Below are 15,421 nucleotides of genomic sequence, written 5' to 3' on the forward strand. Positions count from 1 at the left end.
TAGGTTTCTCACCAGTTATAGTTAGGTGGAAATTTTACTCGCATAAAACCATTGAAATTCCCATGTTGACTCACTATAACTTGCGCGTGCAATGCACTGCTGATGACGTCACATATTACATCACTCATGACATGGTCAGTGACATCACTCATGACATCACTGATGACATCTCAAATGACATCACTGATGACAACATCCTTGTGACAAAGTGGCAGACCTCCTATCAGCATAAAATAACCTTTGACACACACATTCAAAAATAGAAACTAACATTTTCTTAAAAAAGGAGAAACCAATACCAATTACAACAACTTATTAGGTAATTCCAACATCTACATACACATCCACTCATTCACCAACAGTTCTATATAGTCACTCATGCATGTACTTACTCATCATATGTACTCATACACCTATACATCCTGTTACACACTAATACTCATCCATATAGTTATTCACACGCAAATTCACACATGCAAATAAACTATCAAAAAACCATTTACTTGATTATACTGCTATATACACACCACTACACATACTTCTACAGAAACGAAAACATATTTACTCTCTTAAACAATCAATTATAAAAACACATACTCACTAACCCACCCATACACACAATCATCCACCCATACAGTCTTGCACACATGCTGTCTTCAAAATACATACAAATAGTGAGTCACTCATTCATGCATCTGTGCTCTAAGTAATATCACCCACCGAACCATACAGACACTGATACTCAAAAAAACAACTAATAACCCATATACACACTCATGTAGCTACTCACCAACCCATGCAGCCACTTACACACAAAGTGAGACACAGATACAGATATTTAAATATTTAAACATTACTCGCTAATATATGTATTCACTAAGATACATTTAATAAGTCAGTTAACCAATCAATTTTACACACAAAAAACATCCATTTAGACATTTATTTACCCATTTATTCTTCCATCAACCTTTAGATATACATATATAAAAAATATTTATTTTTCAGAAAGATACACATTCACTGGATGGTGTCATCAGTGATGTCATTTGAGATGTCATGAGTGATGTCACTGACCATGTCATGGGTGATGTAATATGTGATGTCATCAGCAGTGCGTTGCACGCGCAAGTTATAGTGAGTCCAACTAACTATAACGTGGGAATTTCAATGGTTTTATGCGAGTAAAATTTCCACCTAACTATAACTGGTGTGAAACCTATGGTTTTTTCAGTGAATTTAATAGGTTTTTTAAATGCTAATTCCTAACTATAACTGGTGTGAAACCTATGGTTTTTTCAGTGAATATATATATATATATATATATATATATATATATATATATATATATATATATATATATAAAATTTCTATGGCAAAATGAAACCCCTCATTTTGTTCCTTTTCAAATTAAATGTATTAAGTGTTACAACTTTATTCCAATCAAGATGACTTCAGGTGTGCCATACTTTTGTCATAAGTAAGACTGTTAGCGTTCTAGTTGTTCTTTAGAACACTCTCGGACATTCTGTCATTGGGCTATAGTTGGGCTACATCTGGCTGATATTTGGGCTACATTTGGGCTCTTTTGTCTCTGGTGGCCATCTTGGGAGACTGCATATCAGAATTTTTTTAATTAAATATAGGAGGATTTGAGAAGTCACTCAAAATGTGCCCTAATTTTTCTTTCTTCAGCACTAATCATAATTTCTATGGCAAAATAAACCCCCTCATTTTGTTCCTTTGCTAATTAAATGTTTTAAGTGTTAACACTTTATTCCAATCAAGATGACTTTAGGTGTGCCATACTTTTGTCATAAGTAAGACTGTTAGCGCTCTAGTTGTTCTTTAGAACACTCTGGGACATTCTGTCATTGGGCTATAGTTGGGCTACATCTGGCTGATATTTGGGCTACATTTGTTTTTTTTTGTCTCTGGTGGCCATCTTTGGGCTACATTGGGCTACATTTGGGCTCTAACATATATATAGCCCAATGTAGTCCAATATATATTTTTTCAAAGTTAATTTTCGTAAAAACCACTGAAGCATATATCTTGAGACATAGCAAAGGCACATCGGGGTACCAGTCCCTACAATGTTGCCAAGTTTGGTAGAAATCCATTCAGCCGTTCGGTCTAAAAGTGAGTTCGACCGCCCTATGGAAATTAACATGGAGAAAACACGTTTTGGGACCCCCCTTTTATCTCGGCCTCCGCTTCACGAATCCCCCCCAAACTTTCAAGGAAGGACCGGAGCGCCGAGAGGCAAATTTGAGGATATTTTTAGGCAGATTCCTCAACCGGTGCCAAAGTTGTTCACAATAGAATGTTGAGATTTTGCATTGAAAATAATCCTAACTATAACTACCTACTGGCGACCGCCAGTAGGTAATATATATCTATCTATATTTATATTTATATTTATATATATATATATATATATATATATATATATATATATATATATATATATATATATATATATATATATATATATATATTCTAGTTATTCCAGTGTGTTGTAATCAATGTGGAACTTGTTTCTAAATACTAAATCATAGATATGCAACAAACGTTTTTGCTTCTTAATTAATTTGCCCCCAAATGGGTATTTTAAGTATATTTCCTCCCAATGTATTCTACACCGGAGGGCACCGCAATATGGAACGCCGGCCCCTCGTTCTCTTGTAACAAAGTCTGGTGCAGCTCACTAATGTACTACATTTCCCATGATTCCGCATAGCAAATGCAGTGCTTTCACTTGCAATAGATTCAGGCTAAAATGCGAGTGAGAAGAAGCTGCAGACACCAACAATAAAAGACTCGGGCTGTCTCTAAAGACAATCGGGCAGCCATGAAAGGATCTGGGGTCGATGTAGGTGTCTAAAGAAGACTTGGCACTCTTGAGGACATGAATAATCTATTGCTGACAGTGTGCTGAGTTTGGCTTTACTTGACAGTATGTGAAATTTTTATGGTTATCCCTTTGTTTTTTTTCACATATGCCCATCAATACTGACCTCTACAATATGTAAAATATACGGTGTGGCTATAGGGCATGCCCCCCCCACCTTCCTATGTCACATAAAGCAGCTACCAAAACGGGTAAGATAGCTCACCATAACAAAGCAATTTTCACAATTCCACTTTAAGTTGTATTTGCAGTGCATTACATGGAGCAAACTGCACTGAGTTATCACATATATAATTCAGTGCTACCTCACAGAAGTCAAATGTCTTCCAGGTTTTAATCTTAAATGTGTGCCTGTCCTGTGTAACATGACATGGGTACGTACATTAAGTCAATCAACTATCTCTCCTGCGATATGTGTGTACACAAGCGAGTGCTACATTTGTTGTGGTGTGACACATCCTCTCAAAAGGATGGCTAATGTGGACAAAGGCCATGTGCACTATGCACAAAAATACATATGTGTAGATATACAATCCATGCTTTGTTTTCTTTTTTCAACAGGAACCTGAAGTGACTATCCCCCAGATGCATCAAAGTTATGTTTTGCGAGTCCTTAATAGAGAATTTTAAGGAATCGCTATTAAAGACTCGCAAAACGGGATGCATGTAGGAATCGCAATATTATTTGCGATTTCTACTGATTCCTTCTTTGCAATTCGCTAATTGCAAATCACAAATAAGGAATGGCTTTCCCATTCATTCCTATGGGCCTAAAGGCCCATAGGAATGAATGGGGAGTTATTCCTTATTTGCGATTAGCTATAAGCGAATTGCAAATGTGCCGCAATTTCAAGGGTGCCAGGGTGTCCTGGTGCACCCCTGAAATGGTAATATTCACTGGTGTTGCGCACACACATGTCCCAAGGACATGTGTGTGTGTAACATACAACTTAGAGAAATGCACTAAAGTGCATATTTCTAAGTTTTTGCTATTTACCACGTAGTTTGACTTCGTGGTAAATATCGGTCCCAGATTGCGAATTCGCAATCTCGGAATGGTTCATGCATTGCATTTAAGTAATTGCAAATTGCGATTCCTTAAATGCAATCACAATTTGGGAAACTCCCAATTATTTGCGAATTCTTAAATTGTGAGTGCATGAACCCTTGATGCATCTCAAATGCCATTTTTGCGGGCGCAAACGGCCAAATACTGTACCTTACCTGTACCGTCCTGGACCAGCTAAAGTAATCCTTACCGGGTTTACTAGTAATCTGTATTTTCTCCTTAGGAATCCATTGTCTGCTTTTCTATGAAATTTCTTCTGTCTACTTTTGAAAACTTGAAATATTCTTTAAAAATCACACAAAATTAAGACCCCAGTGCTGGCCCTAGGAGATCAGTGCTGTTTTTACAAAAGTAACTCAATCGTACTTTACCTGCAACCTGAATTTTCTCCCATTGAATAACATTGTCAGATTTCCATTGAAACGTTTCTAAGTGGGAACTTTTAAAGCAGCTTTATATTTATGAAAATTCACTACAGTAACTAAAACATGTTTGCTAATCTGGTTTCAGCTTAGACCCCAGGACTGAATCTAGGATCTAGATCTGGGACTACTAAAGTAATCTATATAGTAATCAACTGTACTTACATGTGGAAAACCCATTGAGCTCAATGCTATAGTGTGTTTTAGGATTGTGTTGCTTGCTGTCAATACTGTATTAATTGTGTGCACAAACTTTATTGCTCCCTTGCAAAGTAATTACATGAGAGAACTCGTAACAAGAAAAGTATATTTTTATAACTGTTGGTTCGAAAAATTAAACACCTATATCTGTGGATATAAAAATAATTGGCCTGGAGTTCAGTCCTTGAGTGTGTGAAACCTTTTGCTGACTGATTGTGTACAACAAATGCTTCACACTGTCCTCAGGTACTGCCTTACTGCTCGACCAAGCTACCACTTTGGAGAGTAAGGTCAGTTCTGACTTTAACCTCTGTTATACCTCTGAGGTTGGTGGACTCTATACACACTGTACTTCATTCTAGTCCAGTATATATAGAGCCACTTTCTCACATTAGTGGATCAGCGGTGGGATACAAACTTGCATTTGTTGGACTACTTGGTTACCATCTGATCACACCATAAATTGCCTTTAGAATTCTGAAATTGGTCTTTTCCAAAAATACTAAAAGTCTGGTAGGGCATTGCTTAAGTCCCATTAGAATTTTTGAAAAATAAAAGTCACTACAAGCTAGGGTAGAGGGTTAGAACTGGCAGGTTATAATGTCTCAAAAGAACCCAGCTGTTAGTGAAGATAATGTAAACCTGGTGGAAAAACTCAACCTCACACCTTAATTGCACTTGGACTTCAAGGAATTGAGGACCCTATGCAAAGTTACAAAAATAGCTGTAGGTCTGCATCCAACCAAACAAGGGCTTCAGGAGCTCCCGGCTGAATATGCAAACGACCACCCCTCTGAGCAGGGTGACACCCAGCCAGAGGAAGAAGGAGTGGATGAGGAGGATGATAATGATCCCCCATCATTCCTAGGGAAGAAGGGGTCACTGTACCCTTGACTCCAAGAGTTAGCCTTTGGGAGCCTGAGAACCACACAGGTGGACTGGGTCCCAGAGAATACATTGAGGAGAACCCCAATGGAGAGAACAACTTCTTTGCAAAGTTGACCAAGAGATTAGACCTAGAGACCAGACTCCTGGCTCTAAAAAAAGAAAGAAAAGAGATGGGTTTAGCCCCCATCTCTGGTGGCAGCAATACCAATAGAAAGGATAGAGAGCAATCTTATGATCCTAAAATCCCCAAAGGGATTGTCCCTAAATTTGAGGAAGGGGATGACATCACCAAGTGGTTCACAGCATTTGAGAGGGCTTGTGATATCAGAAAACTAAATAAACCTCTCTGAGGCCCTTCTCTGGGAACTGTTCTCTGGTAACTGCAGAGACAGGCTTCTGACCCTCTCTGGGCCAGATGAGGGTCCTATGACCTCATGAAGAAAACTCTGATTGAGGGATTTGGACTCACTACTGAAGAATATAGAATCAGGTTCAGGGGGGCTCACAAAGCCCAGACCCAATCCTGGATAGATTTTGTAGACTACTCAGTAAAGACACTGGATGGTTGGCTACCTGGACACAATGTGCATGACTTTACTGGAGTTTATCATTTATTTATGAAGGAACACATTTTGAGTAATTGCACAAATGAAAGGTTGCATCAGCATTTGGTAGACCTATGTCTAATTTCTCCCCAAGAATAGGTAAAGAAGGCTGGGTCAAGACTAGGGTGACAAAGACAGCCACTGAGGGTGACCAAAAGAAGGTGGTCACAAAACCTCCCCAGGGAAAAGGTGGTGAGAATCCCCCAGATAAACAGTCTGAGTCTTCTATAGGGCCCCAAAAACCTGTACAGGTGGGTCTCAAACTACTCCCTATGTGCCTCAGCCCTATAGGGGTAGAAACTTTGATCCTAACACGGCCTTTTGTAACAACTGTAAGAAGTTGGGACAAAAACTGCCCCTACAATAAAGCCCCTTAATTACCCAATACAGCTACTCCAGGGACTGTAAATCTACAGATGGGATCAGAGGAGTGCCCAGAGCAAAACTGGGAATACAATCAAGCTAGTCTAGTCTCCTTGGGGAAATGGAGGTTGCCAATGTAGCTGGCTGGCCACCCAATGGTAACAAGTATCTGCAATACCCCTCCATTAATGGAACTAGAGTAGGAGCCCTGAGGGATACAGGTGCCAGCATCACTATGGTAAAGGAAAGCTGGTTTCCCTAGGGCAATACCTGGTTGGGAAAACTTACCCAGTCACCAATGCTGACAGTAGTACCACCCAATGCCCTCTGGCTATGGTGACACTAGGATGGGGGGAGGTTACTGGCCTGAAACTGGTAGTGGTCGCTCCACAATTGCCAGCTGACTGTCTACTTGGAAATGATCTAGAAACCTCAGCCTGGGCTGAGGTTGAGCAAGTAACCCATGCAGCCATGCTGGGTATCCCTAGACTGGTGTGTGTGCAAACCAGAGCAAAGAGCAAAAAGAAGGGTGAACAAGTAAGGTTGGAGCCTGAAGGTATGGCCCAACCAACCAAGAGAAAAAGCAAGGAGACTGGGGAACCAGCTTCTACACAGCCAGCCTCTCAGAACCCCTCTCCTCAGGGAGAGGACTTGGAAATCCTAGAGGGAACTGAGCCCCAGGAGCTTGAGCCTTACAAGGCTGGACTCCTGGGCCCAGGGGGGGCCATTAGAGAAGAGCTGTGCAGTGGTACCCACAGAGCTTATTGGGAAGAGGGATTACTGTATGCTGAGGCAAGAAACCCTAATCCTGGAACTACCAGGAGGGCGGTAGTGCCCCAGAAGTACAGGGAGTTCCTCCTAACTTTAGCTCATGACATCCCCCTAGCTGGACACCTGGGGCCAAGCAAAACTGGGGAAAGGCTAGTTAGCCACTTCTACTGGCCTCAGATTAACCAAAAGGTGAAGGTGTTTGTGAGCTCCTGTGTTACCTATCAGGCCAGTGGCAAGATAAGTGGCAAACCAAAGGCCCCCCTGATCCACTTCCAGTGGTGGGGGTGCCATTTGAAAGGGTAGGTGTGGACATTGTGGGTCCACTTAAACCTCCCACAGCCTCAGGGAACAAAATAATTCAGTAGTAGTGGATCATGCTACTAGGTACCTTGAAGCAATTCCCCTTAGGGGGACTGCAGCTCCTGCAGTAGCCAAGGCCCTCCTGGGTGTCTTCACCAGGGTAGGGTTTCCTAAGGAGGTGGTTTCAGACAGAGGTACCAACTTCATGTCTGCTTACCTGAAACACATGTGGAAGGAGTGTGGGGTGCAGTACAAGTTCACTACCCCATACCACCCACAAACCAATGGTCTTGTTGAGAGATTCAACAAGACATTGAAAGGTATGATCATGGGGCTCCCTGAAAAGCTCAAAAAGGGATGGGATGTCCTGTTGCCATGCCTGCTTTTCGTTTATAGGGAAGTGCCACAGAAGGGACTGGGGTTTTCACCCTTTGAACTTCTGTTTGGTCATCCTGTAAGGGGACAACTTTGTCTTGTAAAGGAGGGTTGGGAGAGGCCTCTCCAAGAACCCAAATAAGACATTGTGGACTATGGGCTTGGCCTAAGGTCCAGAAATGCTGAGTACATGGACAAGGCATCCTAGAATCTTGAGGCCAGCCAGGAGCTGCAGAAGCCCTGGTTTGACCAAATAACTGCCATGGTTGAATTTCAACCTGGACAACAGGTATGGGGGTTGGAGCTAGTGGCATCAAGGGCTCTCCAAGACAGATGGAGTGGCCCTTACCCTATCCTGGAGAAAAAGAGTGAGGTCACTTACTTAGTGGACCTGGGCACCAGCAGGAAACCCAAGAGGGTTATCCATGTGAACCACCTGAAATTTTACAATAACATGGCCTACCTCACCATGTTGATGGTGACTGATGAGGAACAGGAAGCAGAGAGTGAACCTCTCCCTGATCTCCTCTCTTCCAGACCAGCAGATGGGTCAGTAGATGGAGTGGTCTTTTCAGACACCCTCTCCCCCCAACAGCAGACTGACTGCAAGCAAGTCTTGTAACTGTTTGCTAGCATCTTTTCCTTGACCCCTGGTCTGACAAGCTGGTGTATCCATGATGTGGACACTAGGGACAGTAACCCTGTCAAAAACAAAATCTATCGACAATCAGACCAAGTCAAGGAAAGCATCAAAGCTGAAGTCAGCAAGATGCTGGAGCTAGGGGTGATTGAACCCTCTGAGAGCCCCTGGGCTAGCCCAGTGGTTCTGGTCCCCAAACATCATCAACAGGGTGGAAAGAGAGAGATGAGGTTCTGTGTGGACTATAGAGGGCTCGACTCTGTCACCAAGACAGGTGCTCACCTCATTCCAAGAGCAGATGAGTTGATAGACAAACTAGGGGCAGCCAAATTCCTAAGCACCTTTTACTAACTGCAGGGTACTGGCAAATTGGCATGGCCCCAGGAGCCAAAGAGAAAACAGCATTCTCTACCCCTGATGGGCACTATCAGTTTACTGTGATGCCTTTTGGGTTAAAGAATACCCCTGCCACCTTCCAGAGGTTAGTGAACCAAGTCCTGACTGGGTTGGAATCCTTCAGTGCAGCCTATCTTGATGATATTGCTGTCTTTAGCTCCACCTAACAGGATCACCTGATCCACCTTGGGAAGGTTCTACAAGCCCTGCAATCTGCAGGACTGACTATCAAGGTATCTAAATGCCAGATAGGGCAGGGCACTGGGTATATTTGGGCCACCTTGTTGGTGGAGGCCAGGTCCAACCCTAAAAGCCCAAGATCCAGAGCATTATGGACTGGGCAGCTCCAACCACTGAGACCCAAGTCAGGGCATTCCCTGGCTTGACTGGATACTACAGGAAGTTTGTGAAGGGATATGGGTCCATTGTGACTCCACTCACAGAACTCACCTCCAACAAAATGCCCAGGAAAGTGAACTGGACTGTTAGCTGCCAAAAGGCTTTTGACACCTTGAAAGAAGCAATGTGCTCAGCCCCCATTCTAAAAGCACCAGACTACTCCAAACAGCTCATAGTGCAGAATGATGCCTCAGAGCTGGGGATAGGAGCGGTCCTCTCCCAGATCAACGAGGAAGGCCAAGACCAACCTGTTGCTTTTATAAGCAGGAGGCTAATCCCCAGAGAGCAGCGTTGGAGTGCCATTGAGAGGGAGGCCTTTGCTGTGGTTTGGTCGTCCCTGAAGAAGTTGAGGCCCTACCTGTTTGGAACTCACTTCCTGGTTCAAACTGACCACAGACCTCTCAGATGGCTAATGCAAATGAAGGGGGAAATCCCAAACTACTGAGATGGTCCATCTCCCTACAGGGAATGGACTTTGAAGTGGAACACCGACCAGGGACTGCCCATGCCAATGCAGATGGACTTTCCAGATTTTTCCACTTAGACAATTAAGACTTCCTAGGGCAAGGTTAGTCTCATCACCTTTCATTTGGGGGGGGAGGTTGTGTGAGAAAGTGCCATCTTTCTTGCATTGGTATATCCCCACCTTTTTCTGAACTGCTGATGTGCCTTGACTGAGTGTGCCCTGGGTTCCTGTCAACCAGGTACCCAGGACCTGTGTTCCTTCCCTAAAACTATACTGAAACAAAAGACCCAATTGGCCTCTCTGGCCACCTGTCAGCCCTAATGTAAATGGTGGCCTAGGTACCCAGGGCATGGTGACCAGAGAAGACCCCTGAGGGCTGCAGCACTTATTGTGCTACCCTCAGGGGCCCTGTATCCTGGCACCCAAATGCTGCCTTTGCAGGCTGAGTGCCTAGGTACCAAACTAATACCAGAGTCGACATGGCACACATCCCTGTGTGCCATGCCCACAGAACCCACTGCCCTGGCATACTTCAGTCACCCCTCTAGCTGGGTGCCCTATGCCAGAGGTGTGGGCACAGGTGCATGAGCCCTGTGTCCCTACAGTAACCAGGGCCATTCCTGGGCACTGTAGGTGCAGTGATGCCATTAAGAGTATATGGTGCTGGGAGGTTGGCATTACGAACTCCACAGCACCATAATGGCTAAACTGAAGACTGACAAGTTTAGTATCAAACTTCTCAGCACATTAAACCCGCACTGATGCCAGTGTGGGATTTAATGTAAACTGCACCAGGGGGCGTCTTAGAGATGCCCTCTGAAACCCTAACCTACAATCCACGTCTGGCTGAGTGGTTGCAGAGGCTGCCACACAGCAGACATGTTGCTGGACCCCTGGGTAGGAGAGCCCCCGCTCTCCTGGGCCTGCAACAATGCACATCCTGGGCGAGGTGCTAGGTCTCCTCCCCCTGGGTAGGCAGGTGGAAGCTTCAAAGGCATGCCACCTCTGTGAGCTTCTCCAGACCATTTGCTGTACCCAGCAACCAGCCCCCACATGTCCAGCCCCCCACTCTGGCGGGAAGACTGGCGGTAAAAACTAAGTCAGGAAGGGGGTAGTTGCCAGCCTGTGCCAACCCCACCCCTCAGGTGGGGGAGATGAGGTGAAGCACGACCACTGGCTCCGGCCATCTTGAAGATGGGGAGCCCTGCCCTATCACAGCTAGGCTCCTGCCCCACTCCCACAGGAGAGGAGCAGGCTAGGGGGTGTACTCATCCCAGGGCAGGGACCCATTGGTCCCTGTACTTGCCCTACCTGTAACGCCCCTAAATTCAGTATTTAGGGGCTTCCTGAACCTTCCTTCCTCAGATACATATACGAAAAGAAGATCAAGAAGAAGAAGACCCGCTGTGAAGCTGCTAACAACAGGACGACAACAACTGACTTGGCCCCAGCCCTACCGGCCTGTTGATCCTGGAACCTGCTCCTGCTGAATCCCGGCGACTCCTGCGGACAGCAACCTTGGGGACACCCGGAGGACCTGCCTGCCTTGACCCTCTTGAAGACTGGGACTCCCATCAGCAGAGGCTCTGCTGCAACAACCAACCTGGTGCCAACCAGGAAGCTCCGGACCAGCCTACTCTGCACCCGCCGAGCCTGGGCCAGGCCCAACCAAACCAAGACCACGAGGATGTCCCCACGGTGACTGGGACCTGAAGTCCAGTGCCCAAAGACCCTCCTCGATGAACCAGCCAACGCCTGCAGTCTCAGAACCAGGGGCCACCCCAAATGCGACCAGCCGGGGATAAGCTCTTCCGACACCCAAAGACACCCCTGCACCTGGTGCCCTACAGCCCCCTGTGTCTCCCTTTGGGGTATCTACCTGTGCTCCAAGATCCCACCTTACCTCTTGAAGTGCTGGTCACCTCTGGAGAGTTTCCGTCCCGAGCCTGCAGCCTTTGTTACTTTTTGACATTTCCCATTGGATAACATTGAGTGGCCGACGGCTCAAGAGCACCCTGCACCCAGCTGCCCGAGTGCCGCTGGCTGTGCCACCTTTGTCCTATCCTACTTCCCCCTTGCCCTGAGCAAGTGACCAGGAGCCCAGCTCCCACAGCCATGTGGCCTGCTAGCCAGCAACCACCAACCGAAGGCCCTCCTCCCCTCGTTGGATAACATTGGGCCCACCTACCTCTGCACCCGGCTACCCCTGTGCCGCTGGGATTGAACTAACTGTACTTACTGAACCCTGGGGGACCCCTGAGTCTATGTCCAGAACCTTAACCAAGTACTCACCTGGAAACTGGTACCTCACTTACCTGCCATTGGATAACATTGACCAATTTTGACTCGAACATTTTCTAAGTGTGAAGTTTTGAAAACTGAAAATATTCATATAAAATAAGCCGACTACCGAAGTACTCACCTGTGATCAGGGGAAAAGCCAGTACTGTACCTTTCGGCCCAGTACTAAACCGCAAAAGTAATCCTTACCGTGTTTACTAGTAATCTGTATTTTCTCCATAGGAATCCATTGTCTGCTTTTCTACGAAATTTCTTCTGTCTACTATTGAAAACTTGAAATACTCTTTAGAAATCACACGAAATACTGAAACGCAATTACCTACCTGTTTTGAGTTAAGACCCCAGTGCTGGCCCTAGGAGATCAGTGCTGGGTAACAGAAGTAACGCGGTCGTACTTTACCTGCAACCTGAATTTTCTCCCATTGAATAACATTTTCAGATTTCCATTGAAAAGTTTCTAAGTGGGAACTTTTAAAGCAGCTTTATATTCATGAAAATTCACTACAGTAACTAAAACGTTTTTGCTAATCTGGTTTCAGCTTAGACCCCAGGACTGAATGTAGGATCTTTATCTGGGACTACTAAAGTAATCTATATAGTAATCAACTGTACTTACATGTGGAAAACCCTTTGAGCTCAATGCTATAGTGTGTTTTAGGATTGTGTTGTTTACTGTCAATACTGTATTAATTGTGTGCACAAACTTTATTGCTCCCTTGCAAAGGAATTACATGAGAGAACTCGTAACAAGAAAAGTATATTTTTATAACTGTTGGTTCTAAAAATAAAACACCTATATCTGTGGATATAAAAACAATTGGCCTGGAGTTCAGTCCTTGAGTGTGTGCAACAGATGCTTTACACTGTCCTCTGGTACTGCCTTACTGCTCGTCCAAGCTACCACTTTGGAGAGTAAGGTCAGTTCTGACTTTAACCTTTGTTATACCTCTGGGGTTGGTGGACTCTATACACACAGTACTTCATTCTAGTCCAGTATATATAGAGCCACTTTCTCACAATATGTAGATTTCTTTTTAAAACAGCTGGGAAATCTACAAGGGACCAACATTAAAGACTCAGCACTTATGACCTCTAAGGTGGAAGAATGTGAATATAATAGGGAGTTGGAACTTCTAGTTACCCTAGATATAGAAGCCTTATAGACGAATATCCCTCAAGATGACACAATAAATGTGATTTGGGATACAGTGATCGAATATAAACCTCAGAATGTAAGCATTGAGTTTTTGGTAAGTTGTGTTACCATGATTTTAAAAAACAACATTTTACTTTTCAAAGATGATTTGTTTTTAGAATTGACGAGGAAAAGCATGGGAGCCAAATGTGCTCCGAGTTTAAACTGCCTTTACATGGGAGCCTTTGAAAAGAAACATGTTTAAAATGAGATGGCTCCAGTCTTTGAGAATGTGAAACACTGGTCCCGCTTCATAGATTATATGTTTTTCATTTGGAGTGGGCCAAAAGATCAGTTGGATGGACACATCACCTGTTTAAACCTAGGTGACAGTAATCTTAGGTTCACAGTCACTAATAATAAATGCAAATGTGACTTCCTTGACATTTCAATTAAGGAAGTGTCAGGGCATTTAGAATTTTACCTATTCAGTAAGCCTATGGGGAAAAAACTGTCTATTACATTATTCCAGCCATCATCCCAAAAGCCAAAAGGACAATATTCCTTTTAGTCAATTTCTCTATCTTCTGAAGAATTGCACCTCCATTGGGGATTACAACAAACACTCTGAATCCTTGAAGAATAAACTCATGGATATGGGCTACCTGACAAACTAAACAATCATTCATGTAAGCGAGCTAGTTACTAAGGTAGGGATAGTATGTTTCAACAGAATAACAGATGTGACAGAATGAGAGGATTGTATTTGTGAGTAGCTTCTCAGGGATGAGCAATAGGATTAAAAATGTGATTTAAAAAGATGGAATTCTAAATAGCAGAGATTTTACTAAAGTAGAGAAACCACTGTTCGCTTTTCATAGAAATAGAAATTTGAGGAACAAATTGGCCCACACATATAGAAAGAAAAGACCCCAGATACAGGCACATTTAAATAATGAAAGAATTGTGGTACATTTTGTATGTGGGGGCTGTAATATATATCAACAGTGTGTGAGAGCTGTTAAGATAGTTTTCAGTGAATGTCACACGAAACTAGATCACTCACCAACTGCCGAAGTAAGAACGTGGTATATTTGATCATTTGTCCATGTGGTCTAGGGTAAGTTGGGGAAACCAGTCTTGAATTACGAATCAGAAGTAATGAGAACAGGTCTGCTATTAGATCCTGAAAAGCTAAGTGTCATCTGCAGTCCTGTACCTCGGGATTGGAGCAATGCACAAGTGGGTCCACCTCTTGATCATCTCAATTCTGTTTGCTATAATAGCACAAACTTTTGATAGGATCAAGTGAGAGAAGGAAAGGAAGGGGACAGGGGGTAGGGAGATCGTGAATCAGAAGAACATGCAATTTACTATTTTGAAACTATTCATAATGTCGCGTTCTAATCTAGGACCCTGATCAATACTGTGACCTTATGCCCCTATACGGATATAATCCCTTTGTACCCCTATATTGGCATAACCGATCAAATGCAATATTCAGAAACTCGTCTCTGGCCTCACACGATCAGAGCCACATTTCAGAAATTCTTCCTCTGCAACTTCCTTTGCAGCTCATTAGTGCAAATGACACAGCAGCAGCCACTATCTAAGATTCCTAGATTAAACTCCGAGTTCTTCAACAAGATAAAAACTCAGCAACCTGGGAAAGCCCCGCTTGCTATGTTACCAACGTTGCCTTAAGCAAACACTGATGCAGCTGATCCTAACACGGCTGCTACTATCGCTACTGCTATCGCTGCTAACGAGCGAACAATGGTGTGGTGAACACAGGAGCCGAACAGCTGTTCCCTGCAGAGCCCAGCAGATGCAACCAGCCCACGGACGCTGCCCCTCCTCCTCTTCCTCCTCCTCGACGCGCTGAGAGAGAGGCTGTCTTTTCTCCTGCCGAGAAAATCCAGCTCCGGCGTTTCCAGCCTACTCTTGCGAGTGACTGGGATATCGAGTCCTGGAAGGAGATACAAGACCTCCAACATTCTATTCCAGAGGTATGGTGTTGACTAAACCCTTAGAGAGAATTCTTGAAGCAAACCTTGGCAAAACCAACTTAACTAAAGCTACTTACTTACTCCCTCCCAAGTTTTAGGCTTAGGTCAGGTACACTGGGGTAGGCGTAGTTAGAAGCACCAGTTGAGTACGTTAGCCTAATGTATAC

Source organism: Lissotriton vulgaris, chromosome 9, assembly GCF_964263255.1.
Source record: "Lissotriton vulgaris chromosome 9, aLisVul1.2, whole genome shotgun sequence".
Taxonomy (NCBI): Eukaryota; Metazoa; Chordata; class Amphibia; order Caudata; family Salamandridae; genus Lissotriton; species Lissotriton vulgaris.